We start from the raw sequence: 5,000 nt of genomic DNA, 5'->3' as shown, positions 1-5,000 counted from the left end.
AAAGATAACAGTCGACTGAATCAATCCCGTACTTATTTTCTATATCGAAGCCTAGTATTTATTCTACTGGTCTCTTTACGGAGCCACAACGTTACGGGGACGTAAGCACAGCCAAGACGGCTTTCAAACGACGATGGGAGACAAACTCAAACACAAAGACACACACACTCATACACACACAAACGCACACACGGACATATATAAATACGAAGGGTGTCTTTCAGTTTCCGTATAGCAAGTTCACTCAAAAGGCTTTGCTCAGCCAGAGGGAATAGCAGAAGACACATTCTAAAGGTAACATGCAGTGTGACTGAACCCGGAAACATGTGCTCGGGAAGCAAGTTTCTTACCACACAGCCACGCCTGTGTGTATCCATAATTACATCTATAGAACATTACCATGCCAATATCTAAATTAATACTATCAATTCTCAGTGGATGCGAACAAAAATTATAAGGGAAAGAGTAAATAAAAATGGATTATATTTTAGTGGTCATATAGAAATATGTCAACTGGATGTGGTGGTATATCCGTGACTCAAAAAAATTTACTTCATTTATTAGATAAAACTATTTTCACATTGCAAATATGCAGTCCTCCGATATTAGAAATATTGCTTGTTGATTTAACCATTTTATATTTAGGATGTATTTTATCTATTTTTATTGAATACTTTCTTGAAAATAGTGGATTTAAGGAAATAATTTAAAGCTATTAGCGACCTCGGTTATATTTGAATATTAAATTCATTATCATATCATGCGGATTCTTTAGTAGCTAAAAAATGATTGCAATGTATTGTTCCATATGGTTAGGAGAAACTATGAAAGTATGGAGGTTACTGAATCCGTGATACTGATCATCCTTGTTATCGGCTGAATACGAAACTTCTGTATGTATATATGTATGCATGATTATTGCAGGTGGCATGAAACCTATAGTTAGTGGAACAATTTGAATAGCTATATGTGAGGAACCAGCAGCAATAATCATAAACTACTCTTGTCCCTCAGCATTGAGTACTATTTGGTACTTAGCCTGTACATACTTACACTATATTCACACACACAGACATACATGCATGTATATATATATATATATATATATATATATATATATATATATATATATAATATTAGGGACAAAATCCAAAATTACAGGTAAAAACTCAATTAAAATCAATTTATAAAAAATTAAAATTAAATTGACCTTTACAGATTAAAATATATATAAATATATAGTTTTAGGGAAAACAACCAAGTTTCATTAACTCATCGATGAAAATCCACTATCACATATAGAAAAATTAATAATTAAAAGCACTATCTTATGATATTTACTTTGTATTATATCATACTAATTTATTGTGCTTTTAATTATTAATTTTTCTATATGTGATAGTGGATTCTCATCGATGAGTTCATGAAACTTGGTTCTTTTCCCTAAAACTATATATATATATATATATATATATATATATATATATATATATATATATATATATATATATATATATATCCATGAGAATTCTGAGTAGGTCATCTCGAATCAGAAACAGTTTAATAAATAGAATTTCCACCTTTATAAACCACATAAATAATGTGATACTCAACAAGAGGTACTTGTACTCAGAGGTATCATGTTGTTTCAAAAGCACGACACACTAAGTGACATTCACTCTACCACTTAGTTCTGCGCAGAGGAATCAAGATCTTAAGTCTCATGACTTAAAGGCACGGTTTACACATCATGTGAACATCTTTTGATCAACAACGGACCCAATTCCATTTCCTTGTCCCATTTTCTGATACGACCGAGAATTGGCGACTGTGGTCCACCAGAATCTAATAGATTTCATAACTAATAATTTTGCCTATCTCAGACACACCATTTTCCCCAAAGCAGCTCCTAATATCACTCAACAGAAGATCCAAGGTGAGTTCCAATTGCAGTCACAGAAGAGGGTTTTTGCATTAACGATATTCAAAGACCTGTATTAGAACAATCAATATTCTGATTTCAAATAATATTGAAGTCACATTGGGCTTTCATCATTGTCGAGTCGATAAAATAATACCAGTCATATATCAAAACCCATTTATATTAACTCACAAAAAAAAATAAATAAAGTGTGGTTTTATGCCAATTTAAATACAAAAGTATATCTATAATCACAACATATGTGGCTGTATACAATAGATATTTTACATTAAATATTAAATGACAGGAGTAAATGAACTTGTATCTATTGTGTTTATATATACATGAAAGAGAACGCTGCAAGGTGTTCTTTCAGCTTGCTAAACATGGTAGCTAAATGGCTCAGTTCTAGATGGATTATGCACGAAAACAATGAGTCTGAATGATCACAACTGGAAAAGCAGCGGTTGTCGGTTTGTCCGAACTTTATAGAATTCAATCATATAACAACTCTAAAAGTAGCGACAACAACTACAACAAGACCAGCAAAAATAACCAGAACAACGACAAAAATTTTGGTTTCAAAGTTTGGCACAAGGCCAGCAATTTCGGGGAAGTTAGTAAGTCGATTACATCGATTCTGGTATTCAACTGGTACTTATTTTATCGACTCCGAAAGGCTGAAACACACCTTTTTCTCCTCTTGTTATTATAATGTAAACAGTTACTATCATGAAGAGTGCAACTTGTACTTATTTTATCGACCCAAAAGGATGGAAGGTGAGGTCGACCCCAGCGGAATTTGAGCTCGGAACGTGAAGATGGAGGAAATGCGGTTAGATATTATTCCTGGCATGCTAACGATTCGGCCAGCTCGCTGCCTGAAGTAATAATCACGAAAATATTAACCCCAAACCAACCGTGTATGTATGTGATCAAAAGGAAGATGAGATATATTCTGATAGTTCTTCAATTTTTTAATTCATACTTACCTGCCAGGAATTTATAATTTATCGGGTCGTGTTTAAAGATAACAAATATTTATAGGACTTCGAAAAATATATGCAACTACTCAAAGGATTTAAAAGGCTTTCTAGAAACACATCTAGTGTACACTATGAAACTACTTATGGTGATACCCGGAGCAGAATAATTCCTGACCAGTTATATAAAACCTAGCGATGGTAAGGAATAGAAAAATACTTCAAGCCGAATACACACAGACACACACACACAACCGGAATGGTTACAAATGGCTAGTAAAATGTGTGGTGTCAGCGATTATATCGAAACCCAAACGCCACAACGCGAAAGAAACAGTATGTATTAATACAATATTCACGCTGCTTCCATAAAAAGGATATATGTAAATACATATATAGCATATATGTGTGAACGCCTGTGTGTCTGTATGTGTGTGAGTATTTTACTCACACAAAAGAAACACACATACATGCATGCATGCATACATACATACATACATACATACATGCATATTACAACCGTTGCATTTCGACACATGAGCAAAGAGTAGATTCCAGAAGGCCATTTCGCTTCTGAGAAAGATCTATGTCCAATGCTTGACCCAATGGACATAGTAGGACCACAACATAAATCAAGAGAAGAAGAGATGAGTGTGGGTTGAGTGTGACTCAATAATGGTAGTAAGAAATCGAGTAGCTTCGAGAAATAGATATTATAGTAGCAAAAGAACAGGTAAAGTAGGGTAAACAGCACGTCTATTGGACAGAGGACTGAAACGTGTTTGAGATTTATTAAGCACAAATTAGTCGCATGGCATCTCTGGATGCGATGTAGAGTTATGCATGTTTGTGTGTACATATATGGATGCGGTAGTATCAACTTCCCTACTGATGGAAACAACACTCAGTTACAAACCTTGGCTGAGCTTTTTTGAGTGTCAGTAATTTGAGGGGACTAAAGTAACATCTGTGCCAGTCCTTGGGTCTTGGCCTGCATATATTAAGGATCTACCTTCGCTAGTAGGGATCCTCGATTACAATGAAAATCAGCATTGTGACCTATTGCTGTGGTGTGGATTTGAAAATACCTAAGGCGTCGCACAGAGGTTCCGATTACAGAACTGCCAAATTCCGAAGCGAAGATTTAAGTTATTCATTCATTTCTGAGCCTATGTAGCTCATTTATCTCTATCCCTTTCTTTTCTTCTCTCTTCACAGACACACAAAGAGACACACACAACGACACACACACACACACACACACATACATAAATACATACATACATACATACAGACGCACATAAGCGTCAAACTCAGGCACATATAGATACACTGTTCATCATACCCTAAACTTATTGATTTCTGTGCAGGTTGTGATTTTATTATTATTATTATTATTATTATTATTATTATTATTATTATTATTATTATTATTTGAAAATTATAATTGTACACTGTTTTGATAATAGAATTTATCAACTCGAATAGAATTTATATTAAATGTAAAAATTGATTTCTACTTTGAGGCGCATGAATTAAACTATTTAGAAATTCATTTATTAAAATGCAATTAATTAAAGTATCTATTTTTCTTTGATGCGGCTAAAAAAATTGCAAATTGGCAAAGCTTTGTTGATACCAAATTTTAAAAAAATGAAAGAGAAAACAAACGAGCATAATTCTTGATCTAGTGAAAGCTTTGAATAAATTACGGGCCAGATGTTAACTGTGAATATTTCACATGCAATCGCATATGTATTCAATGCGTTTCAACATTAAACTGTTTAATCCGTCTATCTCATTTTTAATCCGTCTATCTCACTCGGTATTCACTATACGCATACACACACACACACACACACACACGCACACATGTATCACTCTGTTTCGATAGCTATCTTTCTATCTGTCTAACCATCCATCTATCTATCTGTGTTGTCTTTCTATATACCGCTAAGCATTGCTTCCCAACCACATGGTTCAGGGTTCAGTCCCACTGTGTGGCATCTTGGGTAAGCGTCTTCTACTATAGCCTCGGGCCGACTAAACTTTGCGAGTGGATTTCGTAGACGGAGATATGAAAGAGGCCTGTCGTA

General features: G+C 34.3%; 1 protein-coding gene across 2 annotated transcripts in view; it reads right to left on the bottom strand.

Annotated features, from left to right (window-relative positions):
- Nucleotides 1–5,000, bottom strand: part of LOC106877298 (uncharacterized) — a 300,359-nt gene that overhangs the window by 172,206 nt on the left and 123,153 nt on the right. The gene's annotated exons all lie outside the window — the stretch shown is intronic.

Source organism: Octopus bimaculoides, chromosome 9 (genome assembly GCF_046866305.1).
Source record: "Octopus bimaculoides isolate indiv1 chromosome 9, ASM4686630v1, whole genome shotgun sequence".
Classification (NCBI taxonomy): Eukaryota; Metazoa; Mollusca; class Cephalopoda; order Octopoda; family Octopodidae; genus Octopus; species Octopus bimaculoides.
This window is presented reverse-complemented; position numbering and strand designations above follow the sequence as displayed.